This window comes from Zalophus californianus, chromosome 8 (assembly GCF_009762305.2).
Source record: "Zalophus californianus isolate mZalCal1 chromosome 8, mZalCal1.pri.v2, whole genome shotgun sequence".
In the NCBI taxonomy this organism is placed as follows: Eukaryota; Metazoa; Chordata; class Mammalia; order Carnivora; family Otariidae; genus Zalophus; species Zalophus californianus.
Genome location: NC_045602.1, coordinates 87,711,656 through 87,739,594, shown reverse-complemented (window position 1 = coordinate 87,739,594; position 27,939 = coordinate 87,711,656). Strand labels below are relative to the sequence as shown.

The 27,939-nt window shown below is 39.9% G+C and overlaps 1 protein-coding gene and 1 pseudogene across 4 annotated transcripts in view; one reads left to right on the top strand and one right to left on the bottom strand.

Moving 5' to 3' along the window:
- LIMS1 (LIM zinc finger domain containing 1) overlaps positions 1–27,939 on the bottom strand; it is a 150,027-nt gene that overhangs the window by 27,017 nt on the left and 95,071 nt on the right. The gene's annotated exons all lie outside the window — the stretch shown is intronic.
- LOC113937350 lies at positions 10,536–13,500 on the top strand (annotated as a pseudogene).

The window sequence follows — 27,939 nt, the reverse complement described above, 5'->3', positions numbered from 1 at the left end:
GGGGAATCTGTCACCAAGCATCATCCACACGAACACTGTGCTTCTTGTAAAGCACCCCCAGATATTCTGTTTCTAACAAGCTCCCCCCTGAGGCTAATGCGGTTGGCACACTCTGGGGCATATCCTAATGCGCAGGGCATGCTTGCCAGCTATGCCCCTGGCTGCCTTCCCCCAAGGGTCTGTGAGTCCCTGAGATTTGGAGCTATTTTTGACTTTTATTGATCCTAGCAGTTGGCACATAGCAAGAGTTGAATGATGTGTTCAATGAATGGACACAAGAGGAAATAGGAAAGGGTTGGAGTCTAGTTAGAAACCCCCAGCTGATCGTGGTCTTTATTATGCCAAGGATGCCCCTGGCATTCCTGCTGGAGTCAGTCCACACTGCTGTCATCTTGTAGCAGTGCCACAGATGAGGAGGGTGATTATGAAGGCCATGGGCAATATAGGGGCTCAGAACCTTTTTCCAAAAACAAATGAGTAAGTCAGAGGGATAAAAAGTACAGCACGGGGAATATCGTGACTGGTATTACAGTAACACTGTATGGTGACAAATGGTAGCCACGTTTGTAGTGAGCATAGCATAGGTTATATAGAGTTGTCAAATCACAAGGTTGTACACCTGAAACTAATATAACAGTGTCAACTATACTTTAATAAAAAAAAAATACACACACAACAAACCCAAAATACTTCTAAGCAAAAACTATAGAACCTCATGGATAAAATATAGTAGAGTAGTTATTAAATTGTATGCAAAAAAAATTTTGAAGATTTATTCATTTTAGAGAGCAAGCAAGAGAGAGAGCATGCATGCATGTGCACATGCACATGGGGGGAGGGGCTGAGGGAGAGACACTTCAAGCACTCTCCCTGCTGAGCACAGAGCCTGGAGTGGGGCTCCATCTCATGGCCCAGGAGATCATGACCTGAGCCGAAACCAAGAGTCAGACACTCAACCAACTGAAGCACCCAGGCTCTCCTAAAAATTTTTCTAATAAATAAAATAAAATAAGATAAAATAAAAAATAAAATAAAATAAAATAAAATAAAATAAAATAAAATAAAATAAAATCCATCTTGTATGGGTGTTTCCAGCAACTGATACATTTGTTCATGCCTAAGTAAAGAAGCTATCAGGCTCTATTTGTTTGTTTTCCTTATGATATTCTTACAGTTCTTAATCCATACTAGGTAGAGTGATTGCAAATCATGTTCATTCTCCTGCCAGAAACATCATTAGATGCAAAATATTCTGCCCACAGTGATGTAATACTACTTGGAGACACCAACCAGAGGGCAGATGCTGAAGGAGGTCCTGGAGACTTCCTTTTCCTTCAGTTCAAATAGTTTCCAGGGGATCTGGGGATACATTTTCTATGTTCTTTTAGCCTCACTTCACATGTCAGAAATGTAACCTCCAGGAAGGTAGGAACTTTGTCTTGTTCATGCCTGTACTCCAGCATCAGGAATACAGTCCACCACTTAGCAGGTGTGTGGTAATTATTTGTTGATGATTGAACCCAGATTAATAATCCATCTACTTGATCTAGGAAACCATGAAAACAGTGAAAGAGCAATTTAGCTACCAGTCTGCTAAGCATTTGGAGTCAGCAGATCTAAAAATATAAACTAATTATCTTAACTTCATAACAACTAGTCTTATTTCTACTAGACAGAAAAGCAGAACTATGAAAAAAGCTAACTGTGTATGAACAGATACAATGAAGACTCTTATCTGGCAAGGAATTAAAAATAATGTGAAAGATCTACAATCAAATTTTAACTTTTTATTTTGAAATAATTGTAGTCACAGGAAGTTACAAAGACTGTACAGAGAAGTCCTTCAGACCCTTCACATAGTTTCTTCAATGGTTACACCTTATGTAATTATAGTTCGATGTCAAAACCAGGAATCTGACACTGGAACAATGTGTGTATATACATTATGTGTATGTCATTTCATCACATGGGTAGATTCATGTAACCACTGCCCCCAATCAAGAGACAGCACTATTCCATCACCACAAAGATCTCTCTCATATTATCTCTGATTGTCACGCCCTCCTCCACACCTTGCCATCCTGTGATCTCTTGCAACCACTAACCTGTTTTTCATCCATGGAATTGTAATTTAGAGAATGTTACCGCTATGGACTGAATGTCTATGTCCCTCCAAAATTCCTATGTCGAAAGCCTAATCCCAAATCTGACGGTATCTAGAGGTAGGACTTTGGGAGGTAATTAAGTTGGATTAGGTCATGAGAGTGGCGCATTAATCCCTCATTATGGGATTAACATCCTCATAAGAAGAGGAAGAGACACAGATCATTCTCTGTCAGCCATGTGAGGATATAGCCAAAGGCGGCTGTCTACAAGCCAAAATGTGGATCCTCACCAGACACGGGATCTGCTGTACCTTGATCTTGAACTGCCCAGCCTCCAGAGCCTTGAGAAATAATTACTTGTTGTTTAAGCAAACTGACTAAGACAGCTACATGGAATCTTAAAGTATGTGTTCCTTTAAAGGCTGGCTTTTTGTATTCAGCATAATGCCCTCGAGATCCATCCAAGTTGTTAATATATATCAACAGTGTGTTCCTTTTTTATTGCTAAGTAGTATTTCATGGTAACCATTCACCCACTGAAGGGCATTTAAGTAGTTTCTAGTTTTGGGCCATTGCAAATAGAGCTGTGTATTGGTTCCTATGTGCATATAACTTTTAATATCTCTGGGATAAATGTCCAAGAGTGAAATTGCTGAGTTGTATGATAAATATATATTCAGTTTATTTAAGAAAGTGCCAAACAATTTTCTTAAGAGTGGTTATAGCATTTTACATTGCCACCAGTAATGTATGAGAGATTCAATTTCTCCACATCTTCACCAGCATTTGGTGCTACCATTATCTTTAATTTTAGCTGTTCCAATAGGTGTGAGGTCACAACTTTCACTATGTATATATATTAAGTTTATGTATATGTAGGTAAGTATAAAAAATAAATCAGAAATTTCAGTCGACCAGATAACTGTACTGACTAGAAGGGAAAAAGTAATACATATATTTGGGAAAAAAACACTAAAGAGAGATATAAAATGAAAAATAAAATCTCTTAATAACGTATCCACACCTTCAACTAAGTTAGTTCCATGGTGTCCTTCTGCTAAATCAGATTAGTGCTGGAAATTTAGTAAAAATTCTCTTATCTCTTCAAATTATGCTATTTAAAAAATGCTGTGTTAAGGTGAAGCAGGTAGGAGACCTTCCATTTTTTCTGGTTTCCTCTACTTCCTGTTGGGACCATGTTAATGAGTGTGTGCTTGGCACACAGTACGTCCAAACAGAATTCTTCGATTGAAGTCACCTCAACAGGAGTCAGTTTTATGATTGAAGTTTATTTACGAAGTTAATATTTTTAAACTAATCAATCAGTGTGTCTATTATATGGATGTTGAGACAGATTTGTGGCTCTGTCTCTTTGTTTACAGTTTTGCCAGATCTCATTCTTTCCTCCTTTTCTTTCTTTTTTATCACCAAGGAATATCATAACTGGCAGCAGGGAGGGAGAAGGGAGGCTGAGGATCTAAAGAAAGAAAAGATGGGACAGGACAGAGCCCGATCATCTATCCCACATCTCCTTCCTATGAGCCACCCCCTCACCCCAGGAGCAAAAGACCCTGGCCAGTAGACTCTTGCAGAGAAATTCCCTGAACCTTATATATACCGAAACAACAAAGGCACAAGTGAGGGTTAAGGCCAACCAGGAAGGCTTAGCTCCTGCAATTGTGAATGAGCTCTGCTATTCAGGAGCTAGTGGCAATGGGCTGCCCTTCCTTGAGCAGCTTTTCCATTAAGGTTTATAGCTTCTTAAAAAGTAATTGCTCCCAATAGGGGCACCTGGGTGGCTTGGCCGGTTAAGTGTCCAACTCTTGATCTCAGCTCAGGTCTTGATCTCAGGGTTGTGAGTTCAAGCTCCACATTCGGCTCCACATTGGGCGTGGAGCCTACTTTAAAAAAAAAAGAAAAAAGTAACTACTCACATTATTCCACTGTTTGCTTATTTGCATTATTTTACATCATTTCTGAACATATGGAATTTTTATTATGAGCTCACAATGCAACAGGCCTAAGGGGTACCTGAGAAGTGCCTGCTGAATGAATAAACAAGTGAATACAAGTCACAGCCTGTTTCTAGGAGTATACAATGTACTTAGGGAAATAATATATGGATATACATTTTTTTCCCCATCATTCAAGCCTATGCAGATTTCTATTTCAGTGCCAGGTGCTGAGTGAAGAGGGCTGTCTGTGTGTGTCCTAGTACCTGAGTAAAGGTCAGTAACCACATGGCTACTGCAAGGTTAGGTGGCACTATTTGCCCAAAAAACTGCATAGGGGTGACGGTTGGTCAATCACTTCTTACCCAGGCACCATAGAAGAGAGCTAAAACAAATGTGTGGTTGTTTTTCCAAGAGGACATGGGGGGTCATTTCAGGCCAAATAAACACCACTGCTTAAGTTTTATATCCAGACATTTTGCTACTTTCAAACCATTTTTGACACAATAATGTCACTCTAAGAAATGTAAACAATCCTTTTAGACTGTGACTGCAGCCATGAGAAAAATATTTATCTGAACACCTCTGATGAAAATTACTACTGCCACTATAGTGGCATCAAAATAGTCCTTGAAGTAGGGTAGGAGGCTGTTTTTATAAAATACTCCCCAAAGCCAGTTTTGTCTGAATAGTGGGCCTGTTAGGTGGCTTTTGCTGAAGAACTAGGGTTTCCCGAGGCCCATGATTCCTTAAGGGTTCTTCCCAAGAGGTTCTATAATCTGATCACCATGGTTGATTCGGGTCCTTGAGAGGCCCCACAGGACAGGCCTGAATCCCAAACATCCTTTAAATCCATCCACAGAAGACAGACTTGTATTTCGTAAACTCAACATTTTTTGATTATCTACTGTGTGCCAAACTCCACCACTCATTGAGCGACCTATTGTGCTGTGTCTTTGTCCATTTGGGCCGCTGTAACAAAATACCGCAGACTACAAATGGCAGAAATTTATTTCTTACAGTTATAGAGGCTCAAAGTTCAAGATCAAGGTGCCAGCATGCTTGGCTTCTGGTAAGAGCCCCCCTCCCCTCTTCCTGGCTCATACCCTCTCATTGTGTCCTTACATGGTAGACAGTGCTGGGAAGCTCTGTGGGACCTCTTTTTTAAGGGCACTAATCCCATTCATGAAGGCTCCACCCTCATGACCGAAGCACCTCCCAAAGGCCTCACCTCCCAATACCATCACCTTTGGGGGTTAGGACTTTGGTATATGAATTTTGGGAGGACACAAACATTCAGACCCCAGCAGGCAGGATCTGGGGACCTGGTGGACTGCATCTAACAGTCTGTTAGATGCTAAACCACACACAGCATATCTGATGCTAAGCTGGCCATTCCAGTGTCCTGTAAAGAATGCTGCAGGGCTTCAGATTCCACCAGTCCAGCTAACTCCATGATTTCAGCCAAAACAAATCCCACCCAACATATTACCTAGCCAAAGATAAATAACCTACTTAGAGATATCACACAAAAATATTGTAGCTATTTCCAGGAGTTCAAACACTTAAAGCCTGGATATAATCATGAGCATGGCCACCAAAATTAATAATCAACTTATTATAATAACTGGTATTTTAAAATTAAAATTCTCTCAAATAGCAACAACTGAACTATGTGTATCACTACCAAATAGTTCATCTATGTGGTTTTTAAAATCCAAGCTGAACATTTTGACCAACTGCTTCTAAAACACAGGACTCTCATGCAGAAAAAAAGGCAGTGCTATTATGTTTTATACCATTCCACAGACAGATGTTCATATGCGGATGGCTAAGCCAAGCACTTGGCAATAACAACTACTAGAATGTAGCTTCTCCAACTTCAGTGAAAGGCTTCCATGAATACTTGGGGTATTCAAATTGTTGAGACAGCATGGTTAAATTAACATATGCAAAATGAATTTTCACTATGATGCCCTATGCTACTCAAATGGAAAATACAATCTGATTTCCCCCCTACTATTAAAAACACAACAATCATGACATGCAAGTAAAATAATGGAGCTGGAAAGTTCTTTCTCATTTCCCATTGACCAGGACAAATGCACTGTGTTTTCTTTCAACAGACAGTGAGGAAAGAGACAAAGGTTGGCTGGCCAGAGAGGACAGAGTTGCAATTAACATGCCATTTTGCTTTGTCTGTTAAAATTATTTCCTAATTCTGGATTGCACAAGCAAAAAGAAAGTATTTATTACAACAGAGACAAGAGAGTGAGAAAGAGATAAGACGCACATCTTAAACTAACTTCAAAGAAAGGCACATTTGTTACCTGCCTGTATGGGCGCTGCTTATGGATCATGAGCAAAGCAGGGAATAACCTCTCTAGCTTTGTTACTGTACGTTGGAAATAACTGAAGAGAATAAGTGAAAAACATTATCACCTAACAATAAGGAAAGAACAGACTTAAAGAACCCCCGTATATACCAGTAACTGCCTTCCCAGGGCCTCCCACTCATCCCAAATACTCAGACCAGACCAGCAGTGACTCAGAGGCTGGGACTCCAGAAGGTTCTTTGAATCTGATTCTAAAACCTTCTTACACGAAACTCACCTAAAAGTTAGAGATTCTCTGGTGTTGAAGACAGAAGCACCCCAAACCTTGTGCTATTTTAAGAAGTGTGTTCATATTCCTCATAAGGAAAATGAGGGAAACACAACTCAATCTCAAGATGATAATTTTCAAGAAGTAAACTGCAGGCACGCTTTCTACCCGAAAATCAACAATTAAAATATAATGTTTCTAGTGAAAGCCGGTGAGGTAAAAATTCCTCATCTGGTGTCTGAAACCATCCTGGTTTTATTCTTGATGCCCGTAGTAGAAGGGTCCCTATTCAGAAGCCATCGGGTGAGAGCTGCTACCCGCTCTCCTCAGTGCCCTGAGGGTTCTGTGAAACAAGACAGGTCCCGAAGGTGCTCTGCAGCTCAGGAATACTTTGCCCACAACAGGCACAGATTATTGCAAATTATAGTTCAGTTTCTCAATCTTAACAAATTTAACAAGTACTGACAACCTACTTAGCGGCCTACTTCTCAGGAAGTACAGCTTTCTGGACAATCTCTAGAAATTTTCCATCATTACTCAACCAGCGAATACCCATCCACAGACTTCAGCGTATAGAGGACACAGAGCCTAGGGAAGGTGCAGGAATGAGACTGAAATAAAGCTCCTTAGAGTATCTCCCCCTCCTCCATGACACTCTTGACAGGTCTACTTTATTAAGAGACATTCTGAACCACGTGCAGAGAGAAACCAACAGAGTTCAAGACTTAGGGCACCTTTCTCTCCCTGGCACAAGCACAAGAGCACTGACTTGCTGCCTGCAACTAGCCACCCTGTCTCTGCAATAATGATGACACTCTCATCCCACAAGGCAACCCACTACAGAAGGAAAGAGACAAAATTAGATCGGGAAAGTAGCAGAATGTGTGGCAACAAGGCAAAGTCAGTAATAACAGAAAATTAACGAAGGACATGAACAGCCTCGGTTTCTGGAAGCCCTATGTATATGGAAGTGTGAGCACTCTGAGACAGGATCACTGGGCTGCACTGTTGTTTGGCAAGTTGAATTTCTCCACCCCCATCAACCCCAAAGCAACACAGCTTGTTACAGAGCATTTATAAAAGGCAGAGAAGACTCACTCATATTCTTGCCATCCAGAGATAAGCACTGCAACATGTTGATCTCTATTCCTTGTGAAATACATATACAAATGTATACAAAAATGTAAATAAAAGCAGGATTGTTGCAAGGTGATTGTTCAGAATTATCTTTATTCCTAGTACTGGACATAAAAGGACATAAAGTTCTTTGGATGAATACCACTGCCCCCTTTTCCCTGAACTTTCTGCCTATCTGAAGCTTGCCCAATCCTCAAATTTCTATTCAAGGTCTTCTCTAAGAAGCCCCCTCTGAGCATTCCAGCCTGTACTAATCTGTTTAGCATCTACAGAGCTCACTGGGTATCCTGTTCAGTGAGTGGGTAAGATTTTAGTCGATTCCACATTGTGTTCTGTATTGCAGAGGTGCTCTTCTCAAGAATACCATGAGCCCTTTGGTGTGAAAACTTCTAGAGTCTTTGCATCAAACACCCTTTTCGTAGGCAACTGATCAAACTGGCCCTTTTGTGAAAAGTTGCTGCACAACAGAGTTGGGGAGGTGCTGGTAAGCTGCCACCCTCCCCAGAAATTCAAGACAACTCAGAGTAGCTTTAGTATGTACTTCAGCATGATGTTCTCTTATCAGTAAAGAGAACTCTCTTAACTATCATCAGTGCAGTCTGAAATCTATAAGCTTTCTAACATACTTTCTCTTACTAGATCCCCATGGTTGCTCAAATAAGTGGAGTGTTTGGTCAACTGAAAAAACATTCTTAGAATTCTCTTTCATAGGCTGGGCAATTTTTCTCTGATTTTTCAAACAACCCCACCGGAAAATGTTTCTGTAGCAGATCCTCCATTATCCAAATCATTTCTCCCTATAATTCATACTGTGACCCACTAACACATATTCTCACCCCTAAACATCTTTTTAAAAAGATATCTTGTATCCTGACCAAAATAGATGAATTTGAGAAAGCCTGTATTTCAAATATAGAACAGTATTTTTAGCTAAGAGTGTTGACTTAAGAGAATGCCCCGCTTACCAGGGAAATCCTTCAGTGAATCCACAGGCTCCTTATATGGCTGGGATGGCCATCAGCCGCAAACTTTCCGGCTCTAAATGACATTCTTATTTTATTTCTGACTCAGCCAGGGATATCTCACTGAACACTGACCTTCAGCTAAGTTGGGAGAGGAAATCAATGGGAGTTTTTATTTTGTCAATAAGATTAACATGAGGTCTACTTTCCTCAATGATAAGGTAAAAGAAAACCACGAGAGTTTCAGTATGGAGGGGTAGAAAAAACCCCGCTGTAGTCAAGTCAAGTGAAAACAACCCTTTTAAATTTCAATCTATGTATCTTTCATCTCCACTTGTTTTATTTTTAACATAGAACATATTTTTCATTTATATTTTATTGCATTAAACATTTGAAAATACTGGATAGGATTAAGCAGAAGAACTGAAAAAATTTTTTTTGCAAACTTTAAAAAGGCTTCTTCTCTTTCACTAACTTCAAGTTTTGTGACGTGCATATAGAAAGACAAGGAACTGTTTTAACTACCAGGACTGAGAGTTACTATTAATGTGATCAAAAGATGTGGAAATGATTTAAGGTCACAGGAGGCCTCAGCACCTAGTGATGTCAGTATAAGGCTATCTACACATAGCTAGAGCTTCAGTTTCTCCCAGATATCTTTTGCATATTCCTCCTCTTCTTCTGGATCCTGTCTTCAGCTCTTTTCTCTCCCCATACAGCTCACTATCCTCTGTCACAGAATGAAGTCTGGGTTTTTGAAAGTAGTTTACAGGGTTAGGCAGGAAGCTCTTTGTTCAGATCCTCTAGCTCTTTTCAAAGAGACAAAGTCTATGAATCCAGCAATAATATGTAAGACGATCATGATGACTACAAACAGACCCCCTCATTTCCTGATGGAAGATTACTAGAATATTTTTGGCATGCTGGGAAAGTGGTCTTTTCCCTCTGCCTGCTGGCCCAAGGGCCCTTCACAGCAGAGGGCGCTGGAGAGACCGACCGAAGGAAAGGGTTTTGCACGCTGGTCCTTGCATACTCTCTTGGCAAGCTCCTGGGGGGCAGAGCTTTCTCGGGTCTAGCCTCCAGCAGCACACACAGCTTCTTCAGCGTCCAGCTCGTGTGGGCATAGCAGCCAAAAGCAGCCAGTTGGCAAGCAGCTTGCCTGGTGGTTCTGCAGCAGGGGGCCTCTGGCTCCTGCAGTGAGTGGCAGCCCACAGCACGCTGACTGAGCTGCCTGGCCTCTCCAACCACCACACTGCCCACCTCCCCCACTCTCAGCAGTTCTGGAATGGAGCACCCTGTGGCCCCCTGTAGGGAGGCTCTCCTACAAGTGCAGCCTTCTAGCATGTTTCACTGGTGCAGCCCCACAGCAACCTCTCTGCTGTCCCCACGAGCAGTGAGTCCTGGGTGGGGAGGAGGGCCCCTCCCTGCTAGCTCTTTTTAGCCCTGGAGTGGTAGCTGCCACGTACAGCTGCTATTCCTATAGTATCAGCCTTCTCTCAACTTCTTACTAGCCAGTCCCTTACTACTGCAAACCCCTGTTGGAGTTAATAACTTTTTAAATCTTTTTATTAAACTTTCCTCCTTCAAATTACTGTGTGGTTTTTCTCTCCTGATTGAATCCTGATTGAACCTCGGACAATATGAGAGGCCAAAGTCAGGACTCTTAACTGACTGTTCTTAGACTGCATCTGGTCCTTTATCTAATATGAGGTATCTGTCTCACTTAAAACAACCAAATCTGCATTTGAAACTAGAAAGGGACGGGAGGAGGAGGACCCAGGAAACATGAGAAATGGAGGCTGAGGATTTAAGTGGCAGAGAATTGACAACTGATTCCGTAATGAACAAAGTGAGAGATATTAAAAATAAATTTAAAAATGAAGACCTTACTGATGAGCTAAGCTTGCATAAAGTCCCTGCTGATACTACAGATGACTTGGGAACTGTTAACCAAATTATGATGATGGCAAACAACCCAGAGGACTGGCTGAATTTGTTGTTCAAACCCCCTAAATGATGCTCTTTCAAATAAATTGATTGGTCGTTACAGTCAAGCAATTGAAGCCCTTCCTCCAGGTAAATATGGCCAAAATGAGAGTTTTGCTTAAATTCAAGTGAGATCTGCTGAATTAAAAGCTATTCAGGAGCTGGATGATGCCCATTACTGCTTTCAGATGGCCAGAGCAACGTGCAAGAAATTTGTTTTTGTGCATATACCTTTTGTACAATTTGAGCTATTGCAAGGTAATTTCAAAAAAAGTAAACAACTTCTTCATAAAGCTGTAGAATGTGGAGCAGTACCACTGGAAATGCCGGAAATTGCCATTCAGAATTTAAACCTTCAAAAGAAGCAGCTGCTCTCAGAGGAGGAAAAGAAGAGTTTATTAGCATCTACAGTACTGACTGCTCAAGAATCACTCCCCAGTTCACTTGGACATTTATAGAATAGGAACATCAGTTGTGATTTCAGAGGAGAGACTAGGAAAGCCAGGTTTTTGTATAGAGAGAACATGCCCCCTCAAGATGCAGAGATAGGTCATGGAAATCCCTTGAAACAAACAAAGCTAAACGGTTGTGCCCATTTGGAAGAGTCCCAGTTAACCTTCTAAGTAGACTGGATTACGGGAAGACAGATGGTTCAGTTGTACCAAGTCTTATAAAAAGACAGATGTCTGGATCAGAACGCTGAGATATGATTGTGCTTGGATGTAAATCAAGTGAAAATGATTCCAGTGAATTGAGAAATTTAAAGTCTATTCAAAATATCCATTCCAAGGAACCTCTGATATCAGATGAGAAGAGTTCTGAACTTATTACTGAAACTGAATCAAGCCTTCTAACAAAATTAGAAGAAACTAAGGAACATCAAGAACCAAAAGTTCCAGAGAGTAACCAGAAAGAGTGGCAGTCTATGAGAAACCCAGAATGTGTAAACCTGAATCCTGCTACATCTTCTAATCAGTGGCAGATTCCAGAGATATCCCGAGAAGTTGATACAGAGCAGAAACAAACCACTTTTGAGCAGCCTGCCTTTTCGGTTTCAAAGCAGTCACCACCAATATCAGCCCCTAAGTGGACTGATCTAAAATCTATTTGTAAAACACCCAGTAGCAGTGCCTTGGATGATTACATAAGCTGTTTTAGAACTCCAGTTGAAAAGAACCACCTTCCACCTGCTTGTCAGTTGTCTACACCTTATAGCCAACTTGCCTATTTCCAGCAACAACGGCAGCAAATACCTGCTAACCCCACTTCAGACTTTACAGATTTCAGCACCCTCTTCAACAAATGAATGCATTTCGGTTAAAGGAAGAATGCATTCTATACTGAAGCAGATAGGAAGTGGAGGCTCAAGTAAGGTATTCCAGGTATTGAATGAAAAGAAACAGATACATGCCATAAAATATGTGAACTTAGAAGAAGCAGATAATCAAACAACTAAGAGTTACCGGAATGAAATTGCTTACTTGAATAAACTACAACAACACAATGATAAGATCATCTGACTTTATGATTATGAAATCACAGACCAGTACATTTACATGGTAATGGAGTGTGGAAATACAGACCTAAATAGTTGGCTTAAAAAGAAAAAATCCATCAATCCATGAGAACGCAAAAGTTACTGGAAAAGTATGTTGGAGGCAGTTTACACAATTCATCAACATGGCATCGTTCACAGTGATCTGAAACCTGCTTTCTTTTTTTTTTTTTTAAAGATTTTATTTATTTATTTGACAGAGAGAGAGACAGCAAGAGCAGGAACACAAGCAGGGGGAGCAGGAGAGGGAGAAAGCAGGCTTCCCGCTGAGCAGGGAGCCCGATGTGGGACTCGATCCCAGGACCCCGGGATCATGACCTGAGCCGAAGGCAGATGCTTAACGACTGAGCCACCCAGGCGCCCCCTGCTAACTTTCTGATAGTTGATGGAATGCTAAAGCTAATTGACTTTGGGATTGCAAACCAAATGCAACCAGATACAACAAGAATTGTTAAAGACTCTCAGATTGGTACAGTTAATTATATGCCAACAGAAGCAATCAAAGATATATCTTCCTAGGGGTGCTTGGATGGCTCAGTTGGTTAAGTGACTGCCTTTGGCTCAGGTTGTGATCCCAGGGTTCTGGGATCGAGCCCCGCATCGGGCTCCTTGCTCGGCGGGGAGCCTGCTTCTCCCTCTCCTGCCTGTCGCTCCCCACTGCTTGTGCTCGCTTGCTCTTTCTCTGTCAAATAAATAAATAAAATCTTAAAAAAATACATATATATGTCTATCTCAAGAGAGAATGGGAAATCCAAGTAAAAGATAAGTCCCAAAAGTGATGTTTGGTCCTTAGGCTGCATTTTGTACTATATGACTTATGGGAAGACACCATTTCAGCATATAATTAATCAGATTTCTACATTACCTGCCATAATTAACCCTAATCATGAAATCAAATTTCCTGATATTACAGAGAAAGATCTTTAAGATGTGTTTAAGTGTTGTTTGATAAGGGACCCTAAACAGAGGATATCCATTCCTGAGCTTCTGGCACATCCATATGTTCAAATTCAAACTCATCCAGGTAACCAGATGGCCAAGGGCACCACTGAAGAAATGAAATATGTTCTGAGCCAACTTGTTGGTTTGAATTCTCCATTTTGAAAGCTGCTAAAACTTCATATGACCACTATAGTAGTGGTGAAAGTCATGATTCCTCTTCACCCAAGACTTTTGGGAAAAAATGGGAGAAAAAATGATTTGCAGCTACTCATAAATTGTCAGATATAACTTGTAAAATATATCGGACTGTTGTACTCTTGATTCTCTGTGGAAATCTGCTCTTAAAGACAACTTCACCCTGAAATGTCAATGGCAGAAAAATTCAGTGGATTATCCTCAAAAGAAAACTGTAAAAATAATAACCGCTAATGATACTGTATATATTAAATTGTAGAATTGTTTTCTCTCTTTTATGCTTTCCTGTAAATCTCCTCTATTTGATGCCATTTCACACTTAGAATAGTGGGTGAACAACTGAAATATATTCTGAAGAACTATGTAAATAAAGCTTTGTAGCATAAAATGAAAAAAGAAAAAATAGAAAGGGATGGGAGGAGTGGATTATAACATAAAAAAGTCCAGCATAATAAAATGGTCAGTTAGAAGGGAGTTCAAGCCAGTTGACCTCTCTCTGCTTCTCCAAGAATAGACTTATCATTCAACTCGGGGCAAGAGGATAAGGCAGCCCCCACTCTCCCTCACCTCCCCAGTACAGAGCAGGCATCCCTTCCAATGAGCACTCTCTGGTACAAGGGGCATGTCTGGGGACCAATTTGGGTTCTTCTAATATTTTCACACTAGGTATTAGCCCAGGAAAGAGGCAAACAAGGGGACATACCTCCGTTTCAGTCCTCAAGAAACCAAAGAGGAGAATAGAGGAACCTATGTTAACCTTCAGTAAGCTCTCACTCATCTTCAAGACTGTAAGGAGGCTGATGATAAGAACTGCAAGCTTCCTGAGCATGTACTATGTACCCGCTCACGTGGCTGTGGGGTATTCTGTGCTACCTGCTGTGAGTGCTATACAGGTTTCCTTGGTCACCGCTATTCCTGTTTTCCTCACTGTCATGACAGTCTTGCTGTTAATACCTAAGCAGCAGCCTGGAAAGGACCTGAAAAGGGCCATGTGCACTGCTTAACACTGACTCGTGTGCAGCTCTGCAGGGGTGGTCACACAAAGAGCCCATCTGTGGCTACAGCCAGCACAGTTCCAGGAGGGCCTGCAAGGCAGCCCTGTGAGGTCTCCAAGGCCTGTCCCACATTTCTGAGCTTCCACGTTTTCTGAGGGGATTGGGCAAAATCTAAAATGTAATACAATAATATTCAAAACAACTTCTGTCATAAAATGTGCTTTTAAGAGATGATACATTACCTTATTATCTCTTCTATCTCATCATCTACCTTGCTTTCACTCCCCATATATACGAAAGCTGAACTGAATGGTGGGCACAAAGAATGAACGGGAGTCACTGAACTGTGAGTGCGTGTGAAACATGGCAGCAGCCACGACAGGGAGCGGAACGGCCCTGAGGTCCTTCTTTCCCTTCCCTTTACAGACATCCTGGTAGCAGCTTTCTGCAACCCTCAACAGGCTAGTGTTGGACCATCTTCACAAGAGCTGTCTTTGTTCAGCCTGCTTTGCCCCTTCCCCATTCTTGCAGGACTCCCTGAGGACACTGCTCCCTCCTCTTCTATCTGCCACAAAGAGGCTAGACCCATCACCCAGTTTCCACCCCAACCACAAACCTTCCAGAAATACTATTTGTAAAGAACAATGTGTAAGAGAAAAATCAAGAAAAAGGCTTGGGAGAGAAACAATACCATCAAGCTCACAAAGACTATTTCAGTTGCTTTTATAATTGGGGTTTACACATGTGCATGTGCACCCATGAGTGTGTGTTGTCTTTTAATATTTAATTACTTAAATCATGTTAAATAAAACTTAAACCTTCCTGGCCGTGGACATGGAGACTCTTGCTCTAATCCTTTTACAAACAGAACTGACGCCAAAGGTTTCAGTTTAGGACAGCAAACGTGTACTTGGATGACTGTGTCTATCCAAACCTTTAACTGAGCACAGCAACACGTAAAACAGAACAATCTCTTTTCATGGCATAAATAAGGAAGCAAAATGTCATCGAAACTAACTTGGTACCAGGTCAAATTCTAAGCTGGGACAACAGAGCAAAATAATTGAGTTCTCAAACAGCCTGGAATCTAAGTAGGAAAGCAAATCAAATGATGAAATGCTGAGAAGGGTTCACATAAACTAATAAAACCATATAGTCTGAATGTAAGTAAGTGAGCTGTCTAGCCCTCAAATGATCGTATCTGTGATAGCTGCATCAAAAGTCAATGATCTGCCTCTATTAAAAGGGGGAGTAATTTCTACTCTTCCACAGATAGCCATATTCCAAACTAGTAGAGACAAATGACCACATGGTTATTTCAAGCAACAGTTTTATCCTTTCAGATAAAACTGCTCTGAAGTAAAGGAAATAATTCTGTGTTAAAAGGATAAATGAAAAACAAAGAAACACCAAATCAATCACTAAGGGTTAAGATGCTGGCAAAAGTGAAGGGACAGAACAGTTAACATTTTAAAAGGGCAAAACCCAAATTCTACACTGCTGTCATGATAAACATTTAAGTCATAAGGGATGCATGAAGGCTTTCAGGGACAGAGGGGGAAGGGATGAGGGGGAAAATAATGTGGTACAGTTTATTACCCTGAGCACAAATATAATCAGTGCTCAATATCATAATGGCTCATAAAGTAATGTGTTTTCTCATCCAGAAATCAATTTGTATACTTGCTATGCAGGTGCAGATTGCCTCTAGGCAAACTGCTTAAACACATATGAACAAGCCAGTTTACCTTTCCTTTTATTTAATGTTTCCATGTAAATGGAGACAGGCTGAGTCATTATTACAGAGCCCAGAGGCCATAACCCAAGGGGCTCACTTTTAGCTCTGTAAAGCAGTTTCAGACAGTCAGACCGTGATTCACATTTTGGTTCTTTAGTAACATTTGCATTCCCTCTTATATTTTCAAGACTGAAGAGGCAGAGAAAGAAGCCGGAGGCTTTTCTGCAGCTCATTTACCATTCATTTGACCCTAAACATCATTTCGTGCCATAAGGTCTGGCACTGCCTGGCAAAGAACAAACTGTCCCAAACCGTGAGAATTCTGAGTACATGCGCCCTTGGGTATTCTTTCTTGATTTCATTATACTTTCTGAGAATCTTGCACTTTAAAAAAAAAAAAAAATTATTTATTTATTTATTTGAGAAAGAGAGAAAGAGAGGAGGGGCAGAGGCAGAGGGAGACTCTCAAGCGGACTCCACTCTAAGTACAGAGCCCCAGGCGGGGCTCAATCCCAGGACCCTAAGATCATGACCTGAGGCAAAATCAAGAGTCAGATGCCCAACTGACTGAGCCACCCAGGCACCCTGAGAATCTTGCACATTTTAAGTGGCTCCAGCACTTAACTTTTAACAAGGTGTCTTTTTTTTTTTTAAGATTTTATTTATTTATTTGACAGAGAGAGAGACACAGCGAGAGAGGGAACACAAGCAGGGGGAGTGGGAGAGGGAGAAGCAGGCTTCCCGCGGAGCAGGGAGCCTGATGCGTAGCTCAATCCCAGGACCCTGGGATCATGACCTGAGCTGAAGGCAGATGCTTAACGACTGAGCTACCCAGGCGCCCCAACAAGGTGTCTTTCAAGGGAGAGAAGTTAGGTGAATTCCAACAAATTCCTAATACCAGGTACTCAGGAAGCAAAGCAGAACGTTTGTTTCTCTTTACAAATGTTTCTGCTTTGCAAACAGATGTGTCTTCCCAAACAGTAAAAATGGATTTGATATCCAAAATGAAATACAATAAACCTTCCTTGAATAACTCTAAATCTGTTAATATTATTCAGTAGGTAAATGGAGAAACTCAAGCTCCTAAAAATAAGTGACTTGCAAAAGTCAATTACTAAGTGGTGATACCAGATACTGGACCCAGTCTCTGCTAACCCAGGCTCAAAAAGCTATCTTAAATGGCCTACATTCCACTGGCCAAGTTTTTATTTTCAACATAAACTGTTCTACAAATGAAACAAATCCATCTCTGCCATGGAGGTAAGAGCAGTAAATGAGATGCTCAATCCAATCTCTTTTGATACAAATTGTAAAAGGCTTAATAATTACCATAGGTATAGACATCCTAGTTAAGGTAAGGGTCTCATATCTCTTTCCACCCTCCTCCTCCCACCAAACTTCCAAATTACACATGCCAGAGCCACAGATGCTGATATCCTGGTTGGGTTTATATGTCCCTGACAGGCAAGTAGCTGACAGACTATTGTTATAGATGCTGAGTAGGCACAACCACTGATAAGCCCAGCAAGTGATAAATTCTAATGTGATAATTACATGTGAGGAGGGAAAAGTTAAAACTGTGTCACTTGGGGTTCCTGGGTGGCTCAGTAGGTTAAGCTTCTGCCTTCGGCTTGGGTCATGATCACAGAGTCCTGGGATGGAGCCCTGCATCAGGCTCCCTGCTCGGCAGGGGAGTCTGCTTCTCCCTCTCCCTCTACCCCTCCCCTCCCCCCTGGCTCGTGCTCTTTCTCTCAAGTAAATAGATAAAATCTTAAAAAAAAGGGAAAGAATGCTTAAAAAATAAAATTGTGTCACTTATCATGATACATATCAATTATAAACTTAATTACTGAAGATTTCAAGCATATATTAAACTAGTGAGAATAGTGAAATGAATCCCATTAAATCCAACTTAATGCAAAAAGTTCTCAAACCATGACCAATTTATCTATCCTTCAAACATAAAATATTTTGAGGCAAATTCCACACATCATATCACTTATCCATAAATTCTTTAGCATGTAACCATAACATATATTTAAGCTCTTATTTCCTACCAGGATGTAATGTAGCACAGTAAATTTTGAAGGAGGCTCAGTACAAAGATACTTGACTTCCACTGTTTCAAAATGACAGACTCTTAAGTGCAAGCAGGCTGTCCTCCACTAGTTTTCACAACATGCTGAGATGCCTCAGCAGCTGCCACAGGACCAGGGGAAGGTTCAGGCAAAGAATCCGGTCTAGCCATCCCGCCCCTTTCCTTCTCATCACTTCCACAGAGCATCACTGCTTTTGTTCTGTATACCACAGTGCCCAGGGAAATTCTGTCTGGAAAAGAGTCTTTTAAAAGCTTCTGACTGGACCTTCTACTCCTTTCCTGAGATTCTCAGATACCTGTTTTTTGTTTTTGTTTTCTGTCTGTTCCTGTAAAAATCGGAAGCTCAAAACATGGACTGGTTTTCTGAAACAGTCTGATACTTTACCACTTCTATTATGAGTGAAAGTTAACTCATTGGTATATACCAGTTTTAGCTGGTAATTGAGTTGATCAATCTCAGTTGCTATTTCTCTATATACAGCTCAGAAGATCACCCTATGCTCATTCATAGAGAAGCATCTTGCCTGGAAACAGTCCTGCAAGTCCTTCTTTTCCCCCTCAAACACGGCTGAAACATTACAAATGAGTGGCCCACACATAAGCTGTGGCCCAGTTCTAGTTCCATGCATATTCATGCTTCTTCCTTATAGTACTGTCATTTTTTCATTCCCACTACACCCCTAAGCAATCAGAATTTTGATAATAAAACATACCATTTCATCTCAGTATCATTCAACAATGCCTTCTTTAAGTAGTTATAATAGCAGATGGCAATATAAAGATGTACAGAGGTTGACAGTAGTAAGTTTACCATAATCATGGTGGCCACAAAACTTATCAGTATCAAATAGACATTTTTCCAAAGAAGGCAAACCGGTGGCCAAAAAACACATGAAAAGATGCTCAACCTTATTAAACATCGGGGGAAATCAAAACCACAATGTGGTATCACTTTACACCAATCTGAATGGCTGTTATCAAAAAGACAAGAAATAATAATTGTTGGTAAGGATGTGGAGAAAAGAGAACCCTCGTGCACTGTTAGTGGGAATGTAAACTGGTGCGGTCATTCTAGGCAACAGTATGGAGGTTCCTCAAAAAATTAAAAAATGGAACTACCATATGACCCACTAATTCCACTTCTGGGTATCTACCCAAAGAAAGCAAAAACACTAGTTTAAAAAATATATGAAAGGATAAAGAAGATGCGCTATGTATATTTTATATTGGAATATTACTCAGCCATAAAAAGAATGAAATCTTGCCATTTGTGACAGCATGGACGGACCTACAGGATATTATGCTAAGTGAAATTAAGTCAGACAGAAATAGACATACCATATAATTTCACTTACATGTGGAATCTAAAAAACGAATGAATAAAAAACAGAAACAGACTACATAAATATAGAGAACAAAATGATGGTTGCTGGGGGAGAGGGTGATGGCCAAAAAGGTTGAGGGGGATTAAGAGGTACAAACTTACAGTGGTAAAATAAATCACAGGGATGAAAAGTATAGCAGAGGGGATATAATCATTAATACTGTAATAGCATCCCCCCTTAACCTGTGATGTTTAATTCTCCATCCACTGACCCCTACTCTGTTCTCTATAAATCCCACTTTTCCTCACTGTAGTTGGAGTTGAGCACCATCTCTCTCCCACAGTGGGAAACCCCACTGCAGTGGTCCCTGTACTTAATCTCAACGCTGAATATCTGCCTTACTGTTGTTTAACAAGTGTCACTGGATATTGTTTTTCTTTAACAGTATTAACCCCTTTGTGGAGCCCCCTCATCTGCAGTGTAGTAGGCTGGACTTCCTGACCTCCTTCTAATGAAAGCGGTAAGTCATTTCTGAGATTTGGTTATAAAAAGACTGTGGCTGCCCTCTTGAGCCCTCTCCCTCTTCTGGATCACCCCCCCTCCCCTTGAGCCTTGGGCCTTGAGAAGACTACAGCCCTGATTGAAAGCTCAACAGCAGTATCACAAAAGACCCTGAGTCAAAGTCACTGAATGAAGACCTGGATTCCTCACTCACAGAAAGTGTGAGATAACAAATGCTCATCGTTTTAAGCCTGCTGTCAGTAAATGAGTACCCACAGGCCAAATGTGGCTCACTGTCTGCTTCTGTAAATAAAGTTTTATTGGAACACACACAGCTACACTCATTCACTTCACACATTTTCTACAGCTGTGTTCACACTACAACAGCAGAGTTAAGTAGTTGTGACACAGAACATGTGGTATGCAAAACCTAAAATATTTATTATTTGGCCCTTTACAAATAAATGTGTCACCTCCAGTTGCCCCTAAGTTTGGGGGTAATTTGTTATTCAGTAATAGGTAACTAATGCACTCTGATCTTACAGCATCATAGCTATTCCTCTAGATATATAATACCTTTTAATTATCTCTGTATGTCTGTTTTTTCCACCATATACAAGGTTCCATGTTAGTAGATAATGTTTTCATCAACTTCATAACCCCATTTCCCTGGCACACAGTAGGGCCTTAATCAATGTAGACTGAGCCAAGAATGCCATTTTACCTACAATATGGGAAACTCATGACCTAGCAATATATCCTTTAAATAAAGTACATTATATTGAGAAAAGCCAAAATTACAAGTGGTGCTGAATAGCTATTACTTCCAGTTGAATCCATTTTAAAGGTGTTTGTTGATTGCCACAGAACAATGATTCTAGATCTGGGAAAACTGTTATCTTTTAAACTGGCTGTACTTTTATAAAACCTCATTGTTTAAAATACCTGTACATCAGTTTATATCAGATACTTCCAAGATTATTGCCATGAAACAAAGAATATATTTTCCAGCACCTGGAAATGTTACTGAAATTTTCCAAAACACTGCAGAATCTCAGTTTTGTCCCAACAAACTCTGCATATCAGAATTAAAAACTAAAGTTGGCAGCAGCAGCTGTCAAACATAAGTCAACATCCTACATGCAATGATTCATTGTAGCTTTCTATCTCAGTCTGGTTCCCTTTGCCTTCTGTTTGCCAGGGGCAGGAGAACAATACTGTTGGCAAAAATAAAAACTTGGATATTCTTGTAATGTTCAATTTTAAGGAATATATTCATTATGACATATAAATGTAATATTTTTAGTTTTTTAAACTTGGATATTTTCTCTGGCAAATGTCTACAAAGAAGATGCAGAAAAATTCCATTTTTTGTTTCAATCTTATTACCTACACGCAAGCACAGGAGGTTAACCTTCACTTTTATGTTCAGTGGTAAATTTTTAACTTTTAAGATATGATCAAATATATTCAAAACTTCCACGTAAGAAAACTTACTCTAAAACCTAAGTGAAGCCTAAGTTTTGTGGTTAAGAGCTCGGACTTTGAACACAAGACACAAATGGGTGTGGCCTTGGGTTCGAATCCCAACTGCCCAAATTACCAACCACCTGTCTCTAGAAGTCCTTTCCCATCTCTGTGAGAAGGGGGAAATACACAGCACCTCACAGCATTACTGTGAGGATTCACTGAGGCTGTGAACCACTTACCATATAGCCAGAAAAGCACTAAATGGTATGAAAGGCCAAGATGATTTCTAAAAATAATTAATGAGTTTATATTTATATGGGACATATGTATTAATAATCTGTGGGTTTGGGAAAGACTTTAAATAGGACACAAAAAGGACAAACTTTATACACAGAAAAAAATAAAGTATCAAAATAAAAAAACCCTCTGCTTTTCAAAAGATACTTATAAAAATGAGAAGATAAGCCACAGACTGGGAAGAGACATTTGCAAAATATTTATCTAACAAAAGACTTATACATAGAATATAGCAAACACTGTTAAAACTTAGGAACATCCCAATAAAAGATGGGCAAAAAAATTGAACATTTTGCCAAAGATACACAGATTGCAAATAAGCACATGAACTGATGCTCAATTACATGAGTCATTAAGAAAATGCAAATTAAAACCACAATGAGACACTACTACCCACCCTCAAAATGGTTAAGATTGAAAAAAAATTTACCAAACCAAGTGTTGGTGAGAATGGGGAGAAACCTCAAACACTGCTGGTGGGAATATAAATGGTACAACCTCTTTGGAAAGGAGTTCAGACATTTTTTTTTTTAATACTTATAAAAAAAGGACTTATTTATTTGGGAGAGAGAGAGAAAGAGCACGTGTGGGCAGGGAGGGACAGAGGGAGAGGGAAAGTGAGAATCTTGAGACAGACTCCCTGCTGAGCATGGAGCCAGAGGACCCTGAGATCATGACCTAAGCTGAAATCAAGAGTTGGCCACTTAATCTACTGAGCCCCTAGACATTACTCAAAAAATTTAATATACATAAGCTACCCAACAACCAGTCATTCCATCCAAGAGAAATGAAAGCACATGTCCCTGCAAGGACTTGTACAAGAATGTTCATAGCAGCTTTATTTGTAATAGCCAAAAACTGGAACCAACTCAAATGTCAACCAACAAGTGACTGGCTAAACAGACTATAACATATCCCTAAAATGGAACATCATTCAAGGATACAATGGAATGGACTGCTGATATAGGCAACAACATGGACGGATCTCAAAATAAGTATGCTTAGTTAAAAAGCCAGTTCAAACAAAGAAAACATTATTGTATGATTCTATTTATATGAAAGTCTAAAAAATACAAAATAATCTAGAGTGACAAGAAGCAGATCAAAGTCCCTAGGGATGCAGGGAAGGATTATAAATGGGCATGAGGAAACTTTGGGGATGACGAGCATGCTTATTATCTTGATTGGGGTGAGGATATCACTGTGTATACTTGTCAAAATTGATCAAACTGTACATTAAAATTGTGCACTTCACTGAGATTCATTAGTTCAACCTCAATAAAGCTGTTTCTTAAAAAACTGCACACCAGAATGATTTTTAATCTTTATACACTACTGTATGAACAGACCACTACTTATGGGTTCAATTCTGTCCCCCAAAAAGATATGTTGATGTCCTAACCCCTGGTACCCATGAATAGGGTCTTATTTGGAAACAGAATCTTTGCAGATATAATTAAGATGACTGGTGTACTATTACAAAGAGGAGAGGAGACCAGAGATAAGACGCACCCACAGGGGAGAATATCACGTGAAGAAACGGACACATATGGAGGAGACAGTCAAAAGAGACAGAGGATGGAACGATACATCTATAAGCCAAACAGTAAATAAGCATTGCTGGCAGAAGCTAGAAGAGGCAAGGAAGGATTTTTTCCTTCAGGTTTCAGAGGAAGCATGGCCCTGCTGACACAATGATTTCTCACTTTTAGCCTTCAGAACTGTTACACAGTAAATTTGCTGTGTGAAGCCACCCAGTTTACGGTACTTTGTGACAGCAGCTTTATGAAACTAACATAACAATTAAAAAGACTTAAGTAGTTGGGGTGTACCTGGCTGGCTCAGTCAGTAGAGCATGTGAACCTTAAATTCGAGCCCCACACTGGGTGTAGAAATTACTTAAAAATACAATCTTAAAAAACCTTGAAGGGCACTGGGGTGGCTCAGAGGGTTAGGTGTCCGACTTTTGGTTTCAGCTCAGGTCATGATCTCAGGGTAGTGGGACAGAGCCTTGCATCCAGCTCTGCGCTTAGTGTGGAGACGGCTGGAGATTATCTCCCTCTCCCTCTGCTCCTCCCCATGCTCGTGCTCTAATAAATAAATAAAATCTTTAAAAAAAAACAAAACTTAAGGAATTGTGTATTTATGTGAAAACACATTTAATGTTTATTTCTAAAAGTAGATATTCTATAGGAGAACACTTGTGTCCAAAGCTGGTTTTAATCACAGAATGGTCACTGGGTCTCACAGATATACAATAAATGGCTGTTTCCAAAATACATATTTTTATACATAAATATATAAAAAATAATAGTTTCATTTTAACAGCATCTATCCAAATAATATAGGTAAGGTATAAATTTTAGTCAACTGTTGTTTTTTAAAATAAGTGATTTATAACTGATACTTTAACATTTTTTTTTTAAAGATTTTACTTTTTATTTGAGATAGAATGAGAGATAGAGAGCATGAGAGGGAAGAGGGTCAGACGGAGAAGCAGACTCCCTGCTGAGCAGGGAGCCCGATGTGGGACTCAATCCCGGGACTCCAGGATCATGACCTGAGCCGAAGGCAGTCGCTCAACCAACTGAGCCACCCAGGCGCCCAGATTTGTTGTGTGTTTTAAACCAATAGGAAAGCAATTATAATGGTTAAAATCTTGATACTTAATTGTCATGGTAAATCATTTAGAAAATTTTATGTGTATTGACAACAAATTCACAAATTGATTCTGAAGTTGAGGTTCATTCCAAAATGTCTTCAGCTGTACAGAAAAACAGAAAAGTGATCTTTATCTAAAGAATTTTCACTCCTTTTAATAATTCCTTTCATACAGCTAATTTTTAAGCATTAACATTGCTATTTTTAATTTCAGCATATACTTTCTAAACTATAAAGAAATATTTTTTATATTTCTTTGGTAACAAAGAAACTATAGTCCCCTTCAGAAGTTTCCCAAACTAATGAAAAACAAAATGACCATGATCTTTTGATCATGATACTTTGGTAGATATAAAAGAGGTACTGCTGAGCCACTTTAGTTTCTCATTTCTTCACTCATTCAATGAGGAATAGATACTGGACAGTGATGACCTACCAGGTACTATGGTAGATGCTAGAGATACAGGAGAAGTAAGGCAAGGCCTCTGGGCTTGGAGAATCCTCTCTATCAATGGGGAGGGGCATAGGAGAGGGACCGGTAAGTGAGAAGGTTGAGGAGGGGTATGCCTATAAAACCAATTATTACAATATAAATACTTGTGGATTTTAGTCTTTTAAAAACATCTGTGTAGGGCACCTGGGTGGCTCAGTCGTTAAGCATCTGCCTTCAGCTCGGGTTATGATCCCAGGGTCCTGGGATCGAGCCCCGCATTGGGCTCCCTGCTCCGCGGGAAGCCTGCTTCTCCCTCTCCCACTCCCCCTGCTTGTGTTCTCTCTCTCACTGTGTCTCTCTCTGTCAGATAAATAAATAAAATCTTAAAAAAAAAAATCTGTGTAATTGAGATATGACTGACATTATTTAAGTCTGAGGTAGCCAACCCAACCTGTTGGTTTGATACATTTATATATTGCGATATCATTGCTACAGTAGCTTTAGCTAACATCTTTACCATGTCACATAATTATCACTTCCTTTATGTACTGAGAACAGTTGAGATCTAGTCTCTTAGCAACTTTGAAGTGTTTAATACAGTAGTGCTGACTATAATCACTATGTTGGGCATTAGATCTCCAGAACTTATTTAACTACTAGTTGCAAGTCTACACCTTTAAAACAACATCTCTTCAATTCACCCACCCCTTCGGTGCTGGTAACGACCATTTTACTCTGTTTTCACAAGCTGAGTTTTTTTTAGATTCCACATAAAAGAGAGATCATACAGTATCTGTCTTTCTCTGACTTATCTCAGCATAACGCCCTCAAGGTCCATCCATGTTGTGGCAGGATTTCCTTCTTTTTCACGGCTGAATAATATTCTAGCATGTGTGTTTGTCTGTATTACACTCTTAAACACATGTAAGAAAGCACGACTTACCACCTTTTAAAAAGCAACCCTGGCAAACTGATAACTCTGTGTACCACAGAGAAAAAAAAAACTGTTATTAATTGTATGATGTATTCATTGTTAGGAAGATTAAATGTGCTCTCAATTGTTCATTTAATGAACCATTAAATAATAAGAATAGACAAAAATGGCAAACCTGCAATTTTATCCCAATTGTCTACTATATTTCTAAAATTAAAATATGTACATTCGTTTTTCATCCAAAAGACAGGTAAAGAAATGATAAACTACAAAACAGTTATGCAAGGAAATGCACATCCTGAACTGACCTACTCCAACCTCAACTGACTCAGAGCACTAACATATGTCAATCAAGGTCAGGAACTGGTTAATAAGGATGATCACCTCTTCTAACTTCAGGTTCTTCTTCCTCCTTATTGAATTGTGAGTTAAAAAACAAATGCCCCCCACCCCACCCCAAACTCTCAAACATGAGAATTCTTAATAGAATGCCTGACCCATACAAGGGCTCAATCAATGTATTATTCGGGAACACATGATATGAGTTTTCTGCTCTGAAGCCAAGTCAAGGACATATCCACTACTTAAAAATGATTATATCCTATATCTAGAAAGATAAGAGCTCAGAATGTTTACTTAATAACCAGAAAGTAAAGGTTACTTTTCTTTGTACTTCCTCCTATTCCTGGTTGTCCAGTTACACCAGAAAAAGGGCAGGAAAGGACAGCATAAAGAGGTTCTAACAAGTAAGTAACTTCTCACTGCTGCATCCAGTCAATTTCACGTACGGATACAAACTTCAAAGTATTTTTTCTTTTCTTCATACTCATTTCAAGATTGACAAAGCCCTGACTTTATCCAGGTAAATTTAACTGGGACGTGGAAGAGTGGGAAGGGTAGATGCATAACTTAAAGGAACAACAGGGAAAGATCAAGGTTTTTTTTTAAAGATTTTATTTATTTGTCAGAGAGAGAGAGAGAGAGAGAGAGTAGAAACAGGGGGAGCGGCAGGCAGAGGGAGAAGCAGGCTCCTTGCTAAGCAAGGAGCCTGCCTCAGGACTGATCCCGGATCATGACCTCAGCCGAAGGCAGACACTTAAAACGGTGGAACCACCCAGGCGTCCCAAGGGTTCTTTATCTTAGCACTAGATCAAGGATGTAATGTCACTGTAGCAAGAAACTACCAGAGACAACACATGCAAATAAGCTTGGCTGTGTTCCAATAAAACTTCATTTATGGATGGTGAAATTTGAATTTCATGTAATTTTTATTATGTCATGAAACATGCTTCTTTTAATTTTTTTCCAACCACCGAAAAATGTACAATCCATCCTAAGCTCGTGGGCCATACAAAAACAGGCAGTGGGCCAGATCTGGCCAACGTTTCTATGTAAACTATGTTTGGGACCTAGCCAGCAAAGACTTGAATTTTGAGGTGTCGCCAATCAGTTATTTACAGATCCTTTACATCTAAGGCAGAACAAAAGTGACTTTGAGAATTTTAAGGGTATGTGTGTGTGTGTATGTATTGTTTAGGTGTGTTTTTCATTCATGTTTCCTCAAAAAACAAACAGGATGCAACATAGTTTGAGAGATGGAATAAATAGCTAAGAATTAAGTATATATGAGTGTGTGAGTGTGTGTGTGTGTGTGTGTGTATCTATCTTAGATGTGATTTTTGAGTTCAAAAATTCCAAGGAAAAAAAGGTGAATGCTTTGTAGAGGTGTAGGGCTCAGAGTTCTGAGCCCACTGACATAAAAGTGTGAGCTACTCTTTGCTAAGGAGCCCACTGTTTAAATTCGAAAGTTAAACCAGTTCTATCCGGGTCATGAGAGATGGCCCTAAAGACAATCTATGCCCTAAAGACAATCTATAAAGTGCCTTTATACAGAGTCTTTGAGTATAAATGAATAACCATGCTTTATCTAAATCCTTAACATTGAGCTTCATAAGGGAAAATAATTTCCAATTATTTCTTAGGCATGTTAGAATCTAGCCAAAATTAAGGACATGCTCTAGAACTCAAGACAAAGGTCCACAGGACGCT